Source organism: Epargyreus clarus, unplaced genomic scaffold, assembly GCF_041222505.1.
Source record: "Epargyreus clarus isolate Ecla_fem2 unplaced genomic scaffold, WU_Ecla_fem_2.2 ptg000032l, whole genome shotgun sequence".
Classification (NCBI taxonomy): Eukaryota; Metazoa; Arthropoda; class Insecta; order Lepidoptera; family Hesperiidae; genus Epargyreus; species Epargyreus clarus.
Window position 1 is genome coordinate 11,175,194 of NW_027332237.1, and position 9,035 is coordinate 11,184,228.

Below are 9,035 nucleotides of genomic sequence, written 5' to 3' on the forward strand. Positions count from 1 at the left end.
TTAAAAAAATTAACTGTGAGTCATTGAAGTTTTACATGGATTTTCCTCTATGTCAATAGATTCTATTTTATTTTTGACATAATTCGATTAGTTTTTTAGAAAACAGTAATTATTTATCATAGAAAAGAAAAAGCAAGTAGAAGTGGTAAGTACGAGCGAATGTATCGGAACCATAGAAAAGAACTTGTTTTTTCTGTTCCATGTTATTTATGACGAAATGTATACCTACAAGTTTTTTTGTTCTCTGTTTGGTGTATAAATTGCGGGCGTGTTAATCTTCGGGTTACGCAAATAAAAGTCACTTTTAAATCTCAACGTTTACTCGAACGGGGTTTTGTGCGAAGTGTGTAAAACATGGACGTCTCTGTGTTACCATAGACAGTGGCAAAGAAATGGAGACTTACCATAGATACATAAATACACATGAATATTATCAATAAACTAGATAATATAATTAATAACACAATAATATTCTAAATTAAATAATTAGTTGTACAATAAACATTTATAAATATCTGTAAAATAGTACAATAAAGTTAACAGTAGAGTGACGGTCTAAACGAACCGCCACATCTATTCAAATCAAATCAAAATCAATTTTTTTTATTCAAAATAGGTTCTTTACAGAGCGCTTTTTGAATGTCAAACTACCACCACTTCACAAGGTGTTTCGTTATGGAGAAGAAGCGGCGAAAGAAACTCCATAACACACATCTTTTAAAAAAAAATGTTTTTGACAATGTCAACTTAACGTAATGGGACATGTGGAGCTGGAGCTAATTCAGACCACACCGTTTTCTCAGTCAAATAATCACTTACTTTATAGTACGCTTTTTTACATAGCATTAGTTTAACGACATGTTTGAACTTTTTTTCTGTGAGATTCAAAATGTGGTCGGGTATTTTATTGTAGTAGTGAATACAGTTGCCCATGAAAGATCTAGCCACCTTACATAATCTATGTTTAGGAATTGCTAATTTATTTGTATTTCTGGTATTAAAGTTATGGTGGTTACTATTTTTTTCAAACATATCAGTGTGTTTTCTTACATACATAATATTTTCATAAATGTATTGACTATGCACCGTCAATATATTAATAGTGGGAAACAGTTCTCTTAGGGACTCACCACGCCGCAGACTATATATTGACCTTATTGCTCTTTTTTGAATAGTAAATATAGAGTCTATGTCAGAAGCACTACTCCACAGTAGAATGCCATAAGACATAATGCTGTGAAAGTAACTGAAATAGACAAGTCTGGCAGTTGGGATGTTTGTTAACTGTCTAATTCTTCTGACTGCAAAAGCTGCAGTACTAAGTCTGCTGGACAAAGCAGAGATGTGGGGACCCCACTGGAGTTTAGAATCAATGGTTATCCCCAAGAAAACAGTTTCATTAACGAATTGCAAAGTCTCACCATTTAGAGCGACATTCATCCCCGTACTCCTTACATTTGGTAGCATAAATTTAATACATTTAGTTTTATTAGAATTCAAGAGTAGGTTGTTTGCATCAAACCAGTTCTGAATGAAGCAAAGAGTTTCATTAATATCGTTCGTATCCTGTGATTCTCGTTTTACTCTAAACACCAAAGAAGTGTCATCAGCAAACAAAACAACCTCAGATAAATCCTTTACTACATTTGGCAAATCATTTATATAAACTAAAAATAGAAACGGACCTAGAATGGAGCCCTGAGGTACACCTATTAAAAATAGTGACTAAGTAGGGAGCTAAAGTTTTAATGATTGATTTACAAACATTTACTGAAATTCCCCAAATGTCCTCTGTATTTTTAACAGTTAATTCTTTAAAAGCTTTTAATATGTCATGAATTAAAATATGTCTAAATTTAAATTTAATGTGACACTGACTTAAATTCTCTTCAAGGATGGTCACTGCTTTAATTGGGGATGATTTTAAAAATTTAGTAGTATTAAATGGTATATTCGAGAAAAAAGTTTCAAATTCTTGTGCAATTTCTTTATCTGAGGTTATCTGACCACGTTCAGTAATAAGAGATACTTTACTATTACTTAATCTGCAAGTTCGTGTTTCGGCATTAATTATTTTCCAGATTGTTTTAATTTTATTATCAGCATTTTTTATTTTATTGTGTATGAACTTAGATTTAGCTGTCATACAAACTGATTTAAATATTTTTGAATATTTACGAACATATTCATTGAAGTGAGGGCTACAGTTATTCTCTCTTTCACTATAAAGCTCGAAAAGTTTACTTCTACTTAGACGAATACCTTTAGTAGCCCATTCACAAAAACTAAGTCTAGAACTCTTTTCATACCTAACTTCAGAAAATATTTTTTTAAATTCTGTGTGCACCTTGGAGAAAAATGCAGAATATAAATTATTAACACAAGTGCTATGATTCAGAACTGACAACTTATTTAGTAGCACTTTATTATATTTTAATAAACGGTGAGTTGTAATTGGTCTATGAAGAAACTTTATGTTCCCTTCCTTGGATATGTTATATTGGATATGGATAGACTGCCCCTTGTGATCAGATTTAGTATGATTTATTATAGATTTTTCAACTACAGAGCAGTTACAGAAAATGTTATCAATGCAAGTAGCAGAGGATTAAGTCACCCTGGTTGGCTCAAAAAAAGTATATTCTAAGTTATATGATCTAAATAAGGAAAGTAATTTTACTTTCAATGTGGTGTTTTCTAAAATATTCACATTAAAATCACCACAAACTACAACATATTTCTTACATTTGCATATAATATCCAAAACATTTTCCATTACACCTTCAAATCTAGAAAATGTTACAATGTTAGGGGGCCTATACACACTAACCACAATAAGGCTATCCAGCTCGACACATGATAATTCAATAACACGTTCAACCCAGAGCCCCACTATATCCAAACGTTCTCTTGATTTTAAACCTTTACGAGTTATTATTAATGAGCCACCATGGATAGCTGACTCACGGCTGAACGAACTAGCAATAAAGTGATTTACATAGTTTATTTGTGTTTCACCTTGTTTTAACCAGTGCTCTGTCAAACAAATTATATCATAATGATTACTCTCTAAAAATAACTCCAGTTCCAGCTCCTTAAGTAAGGAAAGGTTTCCTTTCAAGTGAAAAACCCTGGATATTCTGGTGCAATATTTTTAGAGATGAAAACTTTTTATTGCTAGTTTTATTATTACTAAGTTTATCGATATGAATACATTTATTTGAAATATGTCTCTTAATTTGCTTATTATTATTATAATCATATGAATTATTTACATAATTATTTATTGATATGTCAATGTTAATGAATGAATTTCCATTTGACAATGGTTGTAAATTAAATAATTTGCCAGAGGTGCACTCTGTTGTCCTATCATTTAATTTAAATAATCCAATGTCAAATTTAAATTATTGGATGTCAATAATTTTAAATTATTATTCTGCTCAATAGAAGCAGGTTTGGTTGCCAAGTTTTTGGCTGAAATGTCAAAATAATATTCTAGCACAACAGCTATCCGTCTTTTATAAAATCTAGGGAGATAGTAATTATCCCCTGTCAAATAAAAATTCATACTAAACGAGTTAGTATCAATCAAATGAAAATTATTATTGCACATTGCAGTGTGCAAAGTCATATTTAACTTATATCTAATATTATTTTCTTCGACTGGCAAACTTCTACTATAGGGGAATTTAAACATTACAATTTCCTTTAAATTAAGTTCTAACAAGGTATCCAAGTATTGTAATAAATGCTTTTTATTCACATTTCCCCTATTTCCTATAAAGATAACTAAGCTTGTATTATTCTTTAATTCAGTATAACATACATTATGCATAATCTCATGGAGAGATGCATTAGGCATACAATTATTTATTTAATACTGATCGCCCCGAGAGAGAACTCAGTAAACTTCCCATGTCCTTACCAATTTCATCGCAGTATATTATATTATTATAATTTATTTATTAATTATATCGCAGCATATTATAAAATTACTAACGTTTTGCTCACGTAATGCCAAGTGCGAATATCCTAGTGAAAATTATATGAATCTAAATATTACTCACGTTTATTTTTTATCGCTTTACGTAACTTGCAACAACAATATATATAAGAAGCGAAGCAAGTAACATTTTGGCTAAGATAGCCCCTGCTATTTCCGGGTTAGTAATATTCACCATAATCACCTAACACAAATAGCTAAATACTAAAACAAAGTTGTGTGACCAAATTTCTATAACTACTACTTAATTAAAATGTTAGTAATAATAGATATTTTTATTATTTTCCTGTAACATATCATCACTGGGAAGATAAAAATATTAACACGCAAATGGGCACTTTACAGGACAGCGCAACAAGTAATTAAAACAAGTGCGAGTTACACTCGCGTGGAGGGGTTCTGTATTTGGCTTTCTGGTTAAAAAAATGTAACGCCTATTTCACTGTTTTTGGAAATTTTACTTCAGCCTTATTGGTGCAGTCGGGTTTTTGATTTTTTAATTAAATTACTTGTTACAGTCTTTGTTTCCAAATTACGGTGAAATAGGTGTTTAATTATTTTCGGTGAAATACGAGTAGGTGATTAATTATTTTCTACCGAAAAGCCACATACCGATTTTCATAGAGTTTACATCAAAACTGGGGGACTTTCATACAAACTTACAACCCTTATTTAACCCACATAGGGGTTGATTAGCCATAAACGGTATAATTTAAGTTCTACTATATCTAACCAGTAAGGCAATGGCTTATTTCTTTCTTTCATAGTGCTGGCTTCAAAAATGGCAAATTTTAAAATAAGCTGTCAACCCCTATTTAACTACCTTAAGGGTTGATTTTGGAAAAACTCTTAAATTATATTTTAATTATTATAAATCAGAAAGCTAAATATGAATTTTCATCGAGTTTTAAATTGGTGGACTTACATACTAACTTTCAGCCCCTATTTAACCCCCTTAACGGTGGAATATCAAAAAATTCGTTCTTAGTGCGCATCTACATTATAAAATGAAGCTATATTCCAAATTTCATGAGTTGATTAATACGATTTGAACGTGAGTATCTTTTCGCTTTTATATTTATAGATTTACTAACAGGAAGGAAAAACTGCCTTGACGTATTTACGAAAGATAAAATACGTTTCACATGTTAAAACGGCTACAGCAATACACACTGTAATAATTTCAAGTCATTCAATAGGTAGGGAATTATTAAAACAAAACCTGTATTTTTATAAAAAATTTCATACTCATATATTTCGGTGTAATTTTTAAGATTAAATTACGTAAATATGGAATATTACTGAAGTTATGAAGCATGTATTTCAGCTGAGTGGTATGTGTGGTGAGGCTAGCACGGCAGAGCTACTACGAGGGCGACGTCGCTGGAATATTATAAATAGTTATCAGGGAAACAATTATCCAAATGGAATTATTATTATATTATCTATATATATATATATATATATATATTTATAATATAAGAGTAGCAGACGAGGTGGACTGCATCCACCTGATGGTAAGTGGCTACTGCCGCCCATAGACATCTGTAATCAACCCCACATAGAATTAGATATTCCTACCTGAGGTCGGCCACAGATGCGCCGCTACCCCTGAGGACTAAGCTGGAATGCCTCGGAAAAGTCTGTCTCCCTTACCACACCCTTCAAACCGGAACACAGCAGCGCCTAACACTGCTGTTATTAGGTAGAAATAGGTGTGGCGGTGGTGCTACCAGAGTCGAACCACAAAGTGTTCTACCACCTTCAAATAGTTTATACCTATATATATAGTTATATATTATACGAATCTTTCTTTTTCGCCCTCAAATACTTTATATTCTCTGACTCAGGAGGTGGCGGCAAGGGATCTAAAAATGGTCTTACAATTTGGATTACAAACGCTTGGCGCGCTGAGTGGGGCAGTTTCCAGCCCCTACAGAAATAAAATCCAGCTGCCCTCTCCTGAATGATCGGCAGGCGACACCCTCACTAATATTCATCATCCTCATCATCAACCCATTACTGTCCACTGCTGGGCACGGGTCTCCTCTCAGAATGTGAAGGATTAGGCCATAGCCCACCGCGCTGGCCAAGTGCGTATAGCTAACATACCTATAGTTACACATACCTTTTGAAAACTTGTTTTTTTTAGATTTCTCAGGCATGCAGGTTTCCTCACGATTCCATTACTTGCTTAAACGGTGAAGGAAAATCCTTCACCGTTTAAGCAAGTGATCATTAATTTCTAATACGCACTTCAGTTTGAAAAATCAGAGGTGCTGGAATTTGAACCTCGAACCCCTCGATCAAGAGACCGAGTTTCTTAACCACTAGGCTAACAATGCTTATATTATGAAATCAATAATCTTATTATTAGCACAAATTGTGCTTGACTCACTTGGGTAGGAGGTTCCGATCGTACAAGATTACCCTTTAACGGTATAAGGTGGACTCGGGCCGTTAGATGCTCCAGACATGGGGTAAGGTGCCCCTGTGTTGGGGTACGGTGCCCCGGCAACGAGACAAGCTCCTCCGGCCGTGGGGTACGGCGCTCCAGGCGCGGTGCTCGGCGCTCCGGGTGCGGGGTAAGGTGCTGACATTCCAGGGTGACCCATCGGGTAAGCCATACGATTCGGCACGGCAGCATTCGGGGACATAATTACACCTTAATAAAAAAAATACATAGTGGCTTTTAATATTTTAACTAATTTTAAAATAAGTATAAAAAGGCAATGTTTATCTATATTATTAAAATTAGCTATGAATAAATATGTAATTTCGCTTCCCAATTGATACTCTTATACCTAATCTACTACTAGACTACTTATACCTAAACTTCTATAAAAGTAGCCTTCTTACCGATATAAGACGAGGTATAAGTAACCTAACCTTACCGTGTTTTCCCCTGTAAATCATTCCGCTCTAATTATCTATTATACAAACGTTTTCTTGGGTACTTGAAAACTATTAATTCTACTAAAATTTGGCAAAATTTATGCAACGGATAGGTACATAATAATAACTTTCTTGAGATCTACAAACTTCAAACGCAATTTTTTTCTCTTAGATGTTTTGTGCTAATTTAGATAATAAAAATGGAAAATGCAAGAACAAAGTTGCTAAATGTCTAATGAACTAAGAACTAAGCCAATGAACTAAGCCAACTAACAATATCTTAATTCCAAAAAAGAAAAACCAAGTAATAATATTGTCTCTACCTCAGCACAATATAAGTATCTATACAGTATTCTATCTTCATAAAAACGCACGGAACGCAAGGTATACGCGCCTCGATTTCGGTATACACTCGGTATGCGAACAGGTGCGAATGTGCCGCAGTGATAGGCTGTCGGTGTGACGGTTTTTAGTCAGTGTTTTTTTTTATTTAAACATTTTTTATTTAAACAAATATATTGCGTCTGTACTAGTAGGTACCATCATGATTTGTTTATTTTTTTAAAAGATTGGTATTTCGATTTTTACTGAGCAAAATACATAAATAAGTAAATTCATAAAAAAGTAAATGGATAGGACGAAGGAAAATGACATACGAATGATAATTTAGCAAAAGCTATTCTCGTTGAACATGAAAAAATTATAACTACACTTTTCATTACCTACTGATATGCAACTTATTTATTATAACTTATTAATTTACTTGTTATTTTCCACTAAAACAAAATGTCAGTCAATCTTTCGCCTACCAAGGAACGGTTATGTAAAGGCTAAATTATAATATTTACAGTTAACAAAACTAGAAGAAAGTCAGACGTAATTAAAATGCTGTAGGCGCGCAGCCCTAACGCGAACTCTCGCCCAGCGCCCCTGTAGGTATATAATTCAAAGACAATGCCGAGTTATAATACTGATAGATCCTTATACTGTGACCTCTATGTTACCCAAATCTACAGATGTACTTATATCAAAAATTTTAAGGTAAATTGATTATATATTTAAAATCTCGGTTATATCTCAAAAATTGAAAGGTTATTAACATAAAATTACCAGTTAATTTTCAAAAATTAAACCATCTCATATAAATTAAGAAGAAGACGACTTTCACAAATCCTCGATTTTCTCAAAACTTACTTCAACTGATATACCGCTGTGGTGGTTCTGAGAGCAGTTTAGCAAATTTAGCCGTTTTTATAGTGCGCGTAAAACTGCTAGTCCGCTCTGGATATAGAAATGAATCGCGTCGCAACAGCAAATTGTATGCCTACCAGGTTATAGATCAATGATGCCTACTATTGCCTACACCTGCTCGCAACAACTGCAGAGTCGACTAGCAGTTTAGCGCGGACTGTACCTACTTTAAGAAGTAAACGAGAGCTTCAAAAAAATTTAATAAAACGCAATAACACTCACGTCCAGGAGTTTTTCTGGTAGCACATACAAAGAAGCAAATCCCCACAATTATAATTTTGACTATGATAGCCGCTATTAAAACCTCCGGGGTGCCAGCTGCCATCTGCAAACACAACTAAGTAAATTACTTCAGCAAATTAACAGTGCAAACAAAGTCGTGATTTTTTCTATACTTATTTAATAGTGAAACTTTACGTCAAAAACATTACTAAATATAGTTATTTCTGTTTTTTCCACGATATATGACGTATAACAATAATATTTGTTATATTTTAATCCAAAAACAAAATAAACAGGTTTACATTATTATAATAAACTAAATTTTGCATACCTTTCAAAGCAGTGATACTTGCAGATAATAACTTTCAAAAATAATTATATTGCATTCTAATTGATACGAAACGGTTGCTGTACCCACTGACTGTGTAAGACTAAAATAAATGGGTGTATTCCTAGCCAAATTATTTGTATAACATTTATTAACAGGAAGGAAAAGTGCCTTGAACTGTACGTCCAAAATATAATCGCTTAATTGTGTATAAACATACGCAAATTAATATTTGTATGAACATAATATTAAAATAGGAATTATATATTATAACTAGACATCGGATTACATGTACTATCAAAATGCCGAAATATGCATGCAAATATGCACTAA